The 12979-nt window shown below is 37.6% G+C and overlaps 1 protein-coding gene across 8 annotated transcripts in view; it reads left to right on the top strand.

Annotated features, from left to right (window-relative positions):
- NTNG1 (netrin G1) overlaps positions 1–12979 on the top strand; it is a 151258-nt gene that overhangs the window by 134392 nt on the left and 3887 nt on the right. The window lies entirely within an intron of this gene.

A 12979-nucleotide genomic window follows, 5' to 3' on the forward strand; every position in this document is an offset into this window, starting at 1 on the left:
CTCATGGAACCAGTGGCAAAACATCTCTGAACAGCTGAACACACCTTTATCTTTCCATGACATCTGTACACCAGCCTCTGTTCTTACTCTATTTTCTGCTTAAATTTGAAGTCTTTTCAAATGGACCCAAGAATCTATTCTTGCCCTTCAAAAGTTCTACATTTTAAGAAGCTCAGACGTAATTTTTTTGGAGGAGGAAGTCTTCCTGGAATAGATACATAACTAAGCCTTAAGAAATAGCACCAAGCAGCTACAGATCAGGGGTACACAGGGGCTAAAATAAAGAGCTACCAGGTTTGTTACCCATGTACACTAACCAGTCCCCACATACGCTGACAAGTGCAGGAGGAACAAACAACTCCAGTGTCCTCAGTATAGAAACAGCAATCCATAGGAGACAGTCCAACAGGATGTTCTGCTAATGAGATGCTGCACCACTGAGCTCTGAATGTTACACATACTTTAAATGGGAATTGGAGTTCCTTTTGTAAGCCAAAAGATCCTTGAAACAGGACTCTTACTTTGAAGAGTTTAGAATTACATTTCCAAGGAGAGTAAAGAGAGTTTCACCACATGTAGCTGTTTCTTTAAAGAGCTAAAGCTGCATTTTGATCATGAGGCAATAAGCACTGAGTAGCAGACAAGGAGAAGAAGATTCTCCTCAATTCTCACAAGATTCAAAAATCTGGCTTGCTTCCTACTGATTTCAAGAACAGGAGAATCTCACAATGAGATTTAAACTGAGGGCATTAGGGCAAGGAAATTAATATTGAGGGCAAACATAGCACCCTTAAATCAGCTCTGTTATGTTGACGTTATGCAGCAAAGCACAGCTCTCTGCAAGGAGGCTTCAGTTCTCAGAAAGAGTGTCCTATTCCACATATCTTTATAGACAGGTTACAATAGTGTATTGCAACACAAACATCTCAAAAATTGAGCCAGATATTTTGAAATGCCTCAAATTACGTATGCACGTGTGCCATTCAGTACACGGCTGGGGAGAAACATGAGTCTGCACGTACGCTGCATAACTTCTGCAAAGGTTTGAAAATTTGGGTCAAGATTTACACCACCCGTCAAAGTAAAGCCATATACTGCAATAATTTTTCTGGAATGACCTGAGAGCTTTGCTAGTTCATGCAAAACTGTTACTGATTTAAAACACAACTGAAAAGATGCTTAGAGAAGTGTACTCCAGTTATATCTTCTCCTTTATTCGGTGGCAACATGACAACTTAGCAATGATGCTGCAGCCCACACTGCACTGCACCATCAGAAGACCTTGACTGTTTTGCAAATACAAAACTTGGAGCCAGCTAAGATGTGTTGAGCACCTCCCTCACCTCCTCCCACCCACCCTGGCTGTAGCCCAAATCCCTCTGTTTCAGTTCCAAGCACTTCCCTTTAGCACTCCTCCTTCTGTTTTAGCTAAACAGCTACTCATTCCGTAGCTTTCTTGCAGTCCTCAGAAAACCAGCATCCCACTCAGATCTGCCATGTTACCACTTCAGAAATGCCATCTCACAAAGGCAGCATTAAATCGTTGCCTTTCACCCTCCTCTCACTCTCACTTCACTGTACATGTGTTTCAAACCTGAGCAGGAACCATGCTGGAGTTGCTGCTGCCCAAAACAGCAAAACTATCAGAGTTTGGCCTTATGTGCTGGCTGGCATTTACAGCCAGAATTCCAGCCTTTTCTTGTCCTCCATTATCACATGCAGCCATCAGCTGGCACTACACAGGCAAACACCTCCTCCGGCCATAGGAGGCAATGGAGAGGAATACAAACAGTTCTCAAGGCGTTGGGGTCCGCTAAGTCAGACTTCCATTGCCATCACTGCCAAGGCTGCTGAAAGAGAAGGACAAGCATGTGAGGCAGGGGGTTGCCTGGGGCAGAGGACAGCACTGGGCTCGATGAGATAAACTTGTCAGGAAATACAGCTTAATCATCCCAATTCTATTTAGCAGAAATTTGTTTCCTTTTTCTCTGAGAGTTCTACAAAGAAATATAGTCAGACGTTATGTTTTAAAGGAATATACAACATTCTAAAAGTACGTTTTCATAAAAATTGAGTATTTCCTGTGTGACCCTCCCCTCTCTAAACCAGAGGTGAGCATATGAGTTTGTAACGTTGCTATATACACAGCTGCTCAGGAACATGAGAAAACGGCCAAGGGCTTGGCTTCTCAGTCTTAAGTGCAGGTAGAAGACTTTTTGAGTAATACAGTTAGTTCTATCCGTCATTAAATTTAAGGATATTGATATGATATATCTTTGGAAATATATAGCATTATAGAGTATGATTATATATGTAAATATATATATATATAATAATAAATATATAGCATGATTAGAATAATTTATGTTAGAGTAATTTATTTGGTCTAGATTAATGGAGATATATTTGATATTTTTCAACTCTGGCATGACTCAACAAACTAAAAATTGGAAAAAATAATTTTAACCAATATAAAGAAAGTACTTTAAAGTGAAATCACATTTGTACGTTATCTATTCCTCAAGGATCCCAGGTTATGTCAGTCTTCATTAATAATTAAATTTTAACAACTTTGTGCATTACAATTGATAAACAGAAATTTAAGTACGTTAATCAGCATGTCAAAAGTAATGCAAGAACCATATAAAGCTCAGAGGGAAACAGCTCTTACTCACCAGAGTCTTTCAACTCTGGACTTTTTAATATCCTGAATTATCTTAACACTTTGTCATAGCAAGCACTATCAACATCCATGGTTAGAAACATTATCTTTAGCTCACTTGCATGTAAGAAAGAACTTTTCAGACATTAATTGTAACAAACACATGCCATGCGCTCTTTTTCTAAGTCTAAACCAGGTCTATTGATATTCAGATGTTTTTCTACATTGTGGCAAAACTTTAAGGTTGATTAAATTAGACTAGTGCAATTCTGTTACTATTCCAATAACTTAGTAGTAGTAGCCTGCAAATTAATATTGTGAAAAATATGTAGGTTGCCTGTATGCATTCTTCATCTGTATTGGTCAGTGTGTAATAATGAATTATGAATTCTACCTGCGTACTTACCAAAGTGTCACTTTTGAAAAGACAAATAAATAATCAGAGCCTTTTAAATCTTGTTAAGAGGCAATATAATTAGACAAACAAAGACAGTTATTTTGTGGTTTGGTGTGAGCACCTTTTGGGCATTTTTGTTGAATTGTGTGATATTATAAACAATTTTTAAAAGTGTTTTCAGGTAAAACACAGGCTAAGACTGTCACATTGGCTACACCTGGGTGGCACATTGCAGGAAAACTGGTGTGCCTGAAGAAGATTGTGTTGGAAAGTGAGCATTTGTTATCTGGGTTTTCCCATCTAATGGCTGCTCTGTCATGAAGATAAATGCACAGTGATACCGGAAGCAAGTCTGCCTGTAGCAATAAATATTGTTGATGAAAACTAGCATGAAGCAGTTAATAGCTTTAATTATTTGATACATTAATTTATTAGTTCTTAATTTTACTGAGTGCTACATGTCAGCTGTTTTCTGATGATAAGAGTGGATAAGTAAAGCATAGCGCCAATTAAGATCCCACTCACAGAAGAGCATCCATTATATCTCAGACAGGAATTGTGATATAAGAATCTGCCTGTTAGTGTCATTTTTTTTACTTTAATAAAAAATAGATAATAAGAGGTAATATTTTTAAGGGGCAGATAAAGCAGATGGGATAAAAAACATTTGCAAATCTCTACCATGTTCCTTTTGTATGAATATAAAGCTGCTGAAGTTTTGATTGGTAAGATTAGAAGGAGGTACAATACATGGCATTGGTATTTCTAATTGTCAGAATATTCCACAGAATATTCCACATCTTGTGGAATCACATATGACACTTAAGACAATATTGCATAGTCCTTTTTTAAACTTCATAGTTTATAAACCTTTTTATAGCTAATGTCAGCAAACTCCCTTGGAAACAGTAATAACTCTGCTATTGCATTTATCTAATCAACAGTGCAATCTAGTAAATAGAGCAGGAATTCACAGGACTTGCATCATTCCCTCCTTTTGTTAGCAAAGGCAACTCTTGACTTTCCTTGGCATCAGTTTCTCTATTGTTCACTGGCAATAACAACTCTTACTCTGAAGAGCGCTGAGAGACCTACAGGGCAGAGTTTTTATCCCTGTTCTAGAGCTAACTCAACAAAAGCACTCTGAATCATTTCACCCACATTCAAAATAATAAATCAGTGTAGATTCGGAAAGAAGATCTCCTGATTTGCAGCATTGTTACTTTAACAAAAAAAGCCCCATCCTTCATTTCATACATTTTGTAAGAACTATGTAAGTGTTTTACCTTTGCCTTTACATTGTAACTAATGTTCACATAAATTCTGCACGTTCATCTCCTCGGAAGTTTTATCCCATTAACTTTGCTCATTGGTGTTTTGGTTTTCTATAGAACATTATCCTGATATCTTAAACTTTTCTTTTGAAAAATGCATGCAGAGGGAACACATAATGACATATCAATATAAACTTGGCTTTATGTTTCCTTGTGGTCACTGTAACATAACTGGTTAAGTCACACTTCCATATGTGTGGCTCCCTTTTTTTAGTTACATACCTGTCCCATTTTAATATCTTTGATATTCATCACAGTGCAATTAAAGAGTGCTAATGTTTCCACTACAAAAGCTGTTTTATGTAGAAGTTGATCATAACATACATTTCCAGTAGATTTTTTTTTTTTTACTAATTGTTCAATATGTCCCATGCAATTGGTCTTAGGGCAAAGTAGTGAGAAGAAAGTTTGAAACATTCATATTATTTTAGATCACAAATAACTTTAAAATAGCACTGATTATTAATAGAACACATTCTGTCACTCTCTTTTTCCACTTGCCTATAAATTTTAGGAAAATAATTATTGGAATAATTCTAATTCCCTAAATCATTGGAAAATATTTTCAGTTGTGATTATCGTGCCTGATTTTGCTGACAAATAAAGTAGTAAGTGTGTGGGACTAGTTCACAGATTCTGAAAGTCTTCAATGTAATGTTCATTGGAAGAATAGCATGAAGAGAAACTTTTTTCTCTGTAAACAAAGAGAAGCTATTTGCATTCTTTTGTGTCCATAACATTATTACAAGTCAAACACCCTAGCAGCCAAGGATTCTTTCAACATTTTATGTCATTCATAATCACGTATTTGAATTGCTCACCTTTGCATGATCCTGCTTTGGTTTGCTTTCCAGGCTTTCTCCTGTCTTTTTGTGCTCTGTAAAAGCAATACTTATTGCAGGTCTGTTTAATAGTTCTTAGGAAGTTTGAAGTAATCACTTGTCATGCATGAAGCAGAAAGTGCTGCTGTTCAGGCAAGGCCATCCTGGTAGTTTTTTGGATAGGACTGGACTGCCTGGCCATAGGTGTCCGGTGCCACTGCTAAGGAGCAATGGCAGATGGAGGTTCCACAAAGTGTCATGAAGCCAGGAGCAGGAGAGGAGTGTGGGGGGAAGAGGAGTAGGGGACAGCAGGACAGGGAGTTTCCCCAGTACACAGTCCCTCCTGCAGCACCCAAACCAGGGGAGCAGGGCAGCTCTGGTGGCAGTCACAGGGTCACTCAGAGCCTGCAGGCTGCCAGACAAGCCTCCAGTGTTGAGGCAGGTCTGGGCTCGTACCAGGAGGTCTAATGTTGCAGGGCCAGGATGGGCAGACCCCACCAGGTCACAGGGGCAAGGACACAGGCAAGGGCCTGAAGTCCAAATGCACTCCCAGAGTGGTGGGCAAAGGGTGCTCTGTGGAACCTCAGATGAGGCTTTTCACAGGTCGTGCTCACGGCTTAGGGGCTTCCACAGTGTCCAGCAGCGCACAGCTGCTCTGGCAGGGAAGCTGTGCCTCAGCTGGAGGGTCTGCAACAGCCAGAGCCTGCCAGCACACCAGGGCCCAACAGCTGCCTGAGATGGGGGCCATCCTCTGCCAGGCCTCCCACCACCTCTCCCAGAGCTTAAATCTCCCACAGGTCTGAAATGCCCTCTGGCACTGCTAATGGCAGAAGCTGCTCGGATTTAGAGAACTAAATCCCATCCCCCAACTGTTCATAGGGCATTTTGATGACTTCATCTGCTGTATCTGAGGAGTGTTTGTGCCTAACCTGTTTTTATTGATAGTGGTTACATTCAAACCCTGACCTTGCTGTTGGCAATAGACAAAAAAAACTCTGTAGTTGCAATTGCTTCTCTTCCTAGTTAAGGAAAGAGAAGACAGATCATGTATGGATGTTCGTTTTTCTCCAGGAAGACAGAAATAATAGCACTGCAGCTTACAGCTTTGTAAGTGGAATATGAATGATAGGGGTACATAGTCCCTTTTGAGCAAGTAAAGCTCTGTTGTAGTTTATTGCTCTCCTGAGATTAGCTTAAAATATGATAAGGCACATACCAGTTCAGTGGTGCTCCTCCAGAAGTAAAGCAATAAAAAGAATAGGGAAATTTTTTCCCCCACTTTGGGAGTCATCCTCTTTTGTAAAAGTATAAAATTGGAACCATCGAAATCAGGAAACTTGAAAGGTTAATCAGTCATTTCCTGAAACCAAGGAAGATTGAAAGTAATTAGCTCAACTATAAATTCTTAGATAACTAAATCTGGATTTGTTTTCATCCATTATAATATGCAATCTTGTGTAGTTTCTACCAAAGCTACTACGGCTTCTCCATCATGCAAGAGTATCGATTCCAAAACCCAGTTCTCCCTCTTGTCCTTTTGACAGATTTGATGTATGTCTTCTCATTACTTTTATTAATTTAATCCACGGATTTTAGAGATGAAAAATGAGAAAGCACAGACACAACCTGTGAAAAACAGTGACTTTCTACCTCTGCTACCCTTATACCATGGTTTAAAAAAAAAAATTATTCTGTAGAGGATTTTGCACTTTCAGTAGTGAAACTTAATCAATTAAGCTTACCCATGTGGATGCCAGGATAAATTGGTACCCATTTACAGGAGAGAGGAATTACCATCCATTCTCTGGCTGTGTGCTGGCCAGAACTCTGAATCATAGCTGCATCTTCATGTAGAAACTCTGAAGACTTCACCTGCAATGTGATTAGAACTGGCTTAGCTTTGAAGTGAGGGTTTTGCAGAAAGAACAGAAATTACACACAGGTAAACAATCTAAATAATCTACTGGAAATCTTCAGTGGACACAGTATCTCCATTACCCCCTATTGATTTACTCTCTGGTAACTTAATAAAATAGGTTTGATTAAAAAATTTTCATTTCAATTGTGCTTCTACCAGGCATTTCTAAGACAAGTCAAGATGGAGATGTCTGCCTTTAGAAACTACTCTCACTTGGTCAATGTTTGTTTCCTTGTATTGCTGGCAATATAATTAATCACAACATTGTTTCAACTTTGCACCAGAGATCTTTGTATTAATGGGTGTCATTTTATGACCATAATTTTGACACACTAAGATACACTTTAGGCTTGTACCTGTCTACAGTGATTTATTTTTTTCTTGAGTATGTGCTTTGGTAGATAAGTGCAAACCAGTTTTCTTTTCATGCTATCAAAGCATCTACCTTGTCTTGATTTGACAGTATCCGAAGATAGTTTTACTCCTACAGCAAATGTTGAATTAGTGTCACTTCCAAACAAAGAAATTATTAGGAATATCTCATTTAAAAGAGCAATAGGTGTTTTTCAAATCAGGTATGTATGCAGATTAAAACCACTGAAGAAGTCTGGTCAACACTGATGTGTGTGCATGGTAGCAAAACATTGTAAAGCCATTTGGCAATAATATAAATAGTAACAATAAATAAAATTCTAATAATAATCTAACAGTACTTCTAATTGGAAGACAGGCAGGGGAAGAAGTGTCAGTGACAAAACCTTCAACTCATTTATTACCCACTGGTTATTCAAATGAATATGATACTTAAGTTATAAAAACTTGAGTTTTTGTCATATGCTGTGCAACACTAACCGTAACAGCCAGAGCTGTAACCTTTCAGAAGAAAGGTTAAACTACTTAAAAATTTTCCCCATCCCCTTATATCCTCTTCCCTAATATCTGCTTTATATGGGTGAAATCTCATGAGTCAGTGAAGCTCCACATAATACAGCACATAATACAAGTGTATTGTATTTTTAGGATTGTTTCCAAATAATGGAGACACTTTGTTGTTGCTAACTCTGGCAATTTAAAAATATTTTGATTGTAGTCATTTATGTTCAACTGGAATATGCAACTGGATACAAATGGAAACAATTTTACACCTTTGCATTTGAATGAGGCTAAGTGTTTTGCATTTCCCAATGCCATTACTGTCTATTTGACAAATTGTAGGGAAAATATTACTTATGCTTTCCCAATGGCAGAAGTTTTCTTGTGCATGTTTGCTAAATGCATGTGTAGATGTTCATAGTCTTATTAGGCATACACACAAGCTTCTTCATTCAGTGCAATTTCTTTTACATTCTGTGATTGGTTTTACCATTTATTGATTAAATAATCACTTTTTTAGAGAATAATGCATGTTAGTTACAGACTCTTCATATTACTCATAGGAACTAATTCTGTATTTGACAAGAAATTGCTTGTGCTTGGCCTGAATTTACTGAACTTATTTATGGAGTGAGATGAAGCCTCCTAATCTTTTCATGACATTTCAATGTGCTGTTCACAGCTCTCTATATATAGACAACCACTGCATGTATTGAAGCTACCTATGAACATCATTACTGAAAACATGGGTTTCACTGTGCTTGGATTTTTACTCACTTGTGCAGACAGAATATTCTGTTAGCATGCGTGCTGAAAATTTCCTCACACAGGAGTTCAAGTAACATTCCTTACTCAAGAAGTACCAAGGAAACAAATGCATTAGAGAAAGAAACAGCCAAAAATAATTTCTTCAGCCACAAGACCTGCACACTCTCAAAGTTATGAATAATGGGTAGAATCCAAGGTCAAAAAATTCTCATGACTTCAGTGGTGCCAGTCACACAAACCACTGACAAACAGTGTGGAAAATTCACTGCAGCACAAGTAGGGTCAAAGCCTGCCATCGAGTGCTTTAGAAAAGACAAAAATGCTGTATAATATATTCAGAGCTGTCAACCCACCAACTTGTCCAGGGATGATAATACTCATGATCTGGGAAACAAAAAGGAGAAAAGTAAAGGAATGGTTTTAAAAAGAGAGAGAGGAAGAGAGAAGGCTGTAACAAATGATGCCACAAAAAGAGCACATGGAAGAAAAATAGTGATGGAAGAGAACATAGAAAACATGGCTTGAAATTAAAGTCTTCAGAATTCAAGAAAGGAAGCAAGGACCTCTAATAAAAAGTTATCTTTCTGTGATTTTTTCATTAATAATCTTTATAGTGTGCCCACAAACAATAAAATGTCATCATAAATGAAAATTTCAATGCAGAAAATAACCACCACCTATCCCAGCTCAAAAAAGTTGTGCTTTTGAATATGTGGGTTTTTTTTTTTAAGTCAGAAGCCTGTCCCACAGATGCTACTGTAGGCAAGTTGTACAAAAATAAAGGTAGCACAAAGAAACGTACAAAATGTATTCTCTCTGTGCTTGGATGGCTTTTGGGAAAGACAGGAGTCTAAGTAAAACTGTATTTAAGTTCAGTAGCACACTGTTTTTCTGTCTGAACAGCAGCAGACCAAAAGCCTTGTGCATGTGCTCTGAAGCTGCCCAGACACAGTGCTCAGAAAGACCATTAAGCCAGCAGCACAATCTTGTGCCTGAGGTGCCCCTCCAGATCAAAGAGAACAATGCTTTGCAGTTGTGCTTCCCTCTCTGTATCGCTGCTTCAGAACTAAAAATCAGCCACAGTTGTCTAAACTCCTTGCTTTCAAGAAGCTGCAAAGGTATTAAAGCTGAGTTTTGGAGAGACTCAGAAATTTTCATGTATTATTCAGATTTGAACGTTTAAGAGGAAAGTAGACATTTGTCAAACAGTCTTACTCTCAATATTTCATTAAATACCGATATAAATTCTATGAAATACTAGCACATCATTTACCCCTTGAACCACTTGAGCAGTCTCAAAGACTGGTATTTTCCTCTTGTTTTCCCTTTTTATTCCATTTCAGAAGTATCAAGTAATTTCAGAGGTTTCTTGAGTGGGAAGGGGGAGGGGGAGGTAGTCCCAAGGACAGAAAAGCTTCAAATAGCCATCCAAATGGCCATCCATTTCCATGTGCTTTTTTTCTATCTCTTTTATGTAGTATTTTAAGGATCCCATAATCAGACAATAGTTAGATTGTAAATTGATGAATTGTGAAAATAAGTTAAAACCTATTTCCTTTATTTTGCTTTAAATATTTCACTTCCCACAGTAGCACAGAGCTGGAGACTGTGCTCAGAAATCCCCCAAAAAAGCCTGCAAATCTCTCCAAATAGATATCTCTGTTCTGTTTTGTAAGTGATCAGTTTGATGTTCTGTCTTCTAATTAATGAAGGCCTGTCAGCAACCTCACAGCTAGATCAGGCACACAGGTCTTAATAGTGATGTGTGATGACTTCAGAATTAGGTCTTTTATTTGCATGACTTTTCTGTGTTTCATTCTTTGATCAGAACTTGATACCTGATGCTGTTCACATGAGTTCCAACTCATTTTCATTACTTGTGATGGTGAAGATAAGGCAGAGCTGGTTCAACACATCTCTGCAGTGGAGGCAACATTTCACTGTTTGGAGCATAAGGGGCAGGGTGATGGCAGGCAGGAGAAGTAGAAGGGGTACAACAGGCAGAAAAGCCCTGGATTGCCAGGCTGGCTGCTGCTGCTGCTTGGGGAAACAAAGAAGCCAATGGCCAGGCACATGCTGGCACATGCCACCAGCCCTACCTGTGCCCACCAGCACCAGCTGCAGCCACTCCCCTTGGCCTTCAGCACAGAGCAAGGGGCAGCAAGGCCCTGACCCTTCCTGCCCTTCTCAGCAGCTCCTGGGTCACTGCCTTCTCTGGGTAAAGCCTAGAGCTTCTTGTGAAATGAAATGTTTTATAACATGTATTTTAGAAAAATACTGTGTTAAGATTAGAAACACTGTTAATTTTCATAACAACAACTAATATACTTGCCTTGCTTTGGACTTGGCAGGATGCCGACTACTTTTAAAGCATAAATTTTATTTCAACTTCCAGTGAAAGTACTTTCCTTTGTGCTGCTGATGTTCTACACTCATTATCTGTAGCTAATCCAATTCCTAAACTGAATAAACATAATTACTTAATATTAAAGTTTTAAAAGTAATCCTGACCATGCTTTCAGGAAGGTAAAAATGGTATTAGAGTTGGTTAAAATAAAATTAAAACAAAATTGGCAAAAAATAAATAATGGGATTTCATAACTTTTTCAGAATTGTTTCATTTAACTTCCAAATCACAAATGCCATCTACTTGATACATATATGTGCATACATGTGTGTGTGCAAGAAAGATACAAGCACAAAATTAAGAAAAAGAAAGCTGTGACAATACGAGATTAACAGTTCTAGAATTTTCAGCTATACAGTCGTTTGCTCAGAACAATAAAATCTACCTGTTTTACCTTAATGTGGGCAAACACTTAAAAGGATGCAGGAATAGCGATGAAGCCTTTGATCCATCCCTTCAATAAGTACATTTTAAAAACGTTCTAATGAGAAAGAAATGGTCTGATTTAGAAATCAGCATCTATAATGTTGTATCCAGAATTTTGTAGACAGCAATGTTTAGAGGCATTTGCTAGCAGCCCACATTAGTGTGTCAGGCAGAACAGCCAGCATGGAGCAAAACACCACTTCAGCAGCTTCTTACTAAAAACCACATCTGGGCTAAGGGCCTCTTAGAATAACAGGCTATAGCCATCAAAATAAGTTTAAAAATAGGGAAGGTATTTGTTTTATAATAAATAAATATTGTTTACTTAATGCTTAGGAAAATTTGGATAAATTATTCCAGGCAAAAAATGTGAAACATCTCATTTGCTGTTTAAGTGGGATTTAATGAACTATTGAATCCCACTCAGTGAAGGCAAACAATGGTCTATGTTGATGGGACAGATATTTCACCATTTTCATTGCCTGAACTGTAGGAAGCATCCCAGCAATGACTAGTCTAGAACATGTAGATTCAGTAGCTGTACCATCAGATAAAGTACTTTGATTTTGCATATTGAGACAGCTAAATATATACAATATGAATAATAAAGTCAACATCAAAGATACATAGTCTCAGTTATAAGAGTTGCAATACAAATATTGACTTTTCAAAGACATTTCATTTTTTCTGCCTGTTACTGTTACATTTTCTGGGTTGTTAATCTCATCACATTTATTAGGTGATGACCTACTGTTTCTTATACATAAGAGAAACACTACTTTTTGTAATGCATATATAGAACATTAAGATTAAAATTCAGATCTAGGGTCATCATCAACGTGTTGTTTGTTGTACCTTAATATTCAAAGTTTTCCATTACAATTCGGAAACTGGACAACAATATTAAATCCGTAGCTCTTAGTAAAAATCTCTGATTGCAAAAGGAATCACTAAAAGAAATAATTATTTAACTGTTCTCTCTCAATTGCATCTACAGGTTTCTAACACACTGCATTATTATTTGTCCCACTTGGATGCAGAACATGACAAAGCATTTGTCAGAGAGTCCTTCTAGAGTGAGAAAATTATTTTTCTGAAAGCAAACCAGGACAGATAAGATTACCAGTGAGGTTACTGGGGCACTAAAATGGTACAGATTTATGTAGAATTGCATCACTTAAGAACTTGGACTATTTCAAATGTAATTCTTGTGATATTTGGGTTGCCTTTGAAAATAAGTGAATTAATATTTGTAAAATTGTACTTTTTTGTAGCAATAAACAGTAATGTTTAAAGTAAAATTAACAATATTTTCCCTATTCTGAATTATTTAGGGTATTTCCAGGCTAAGGTACACATAAACAGCATAATGT

The sequence above is a fragment of the Corapipo altera genome, unplaced genomic scaffold, assembly GCF_003945725.1.
Source record: "Corapipo altera isolate COAL_440 unplaced genomic scaffold, ASM394572v1 360, whole genome shotgun sequence".
Classification (NCBI taxonomy): Eukaryota; Metazoa; Chordata; class Aves; order Passeriformes; family Pipridae; genus Corapipo; species Corapipo altera.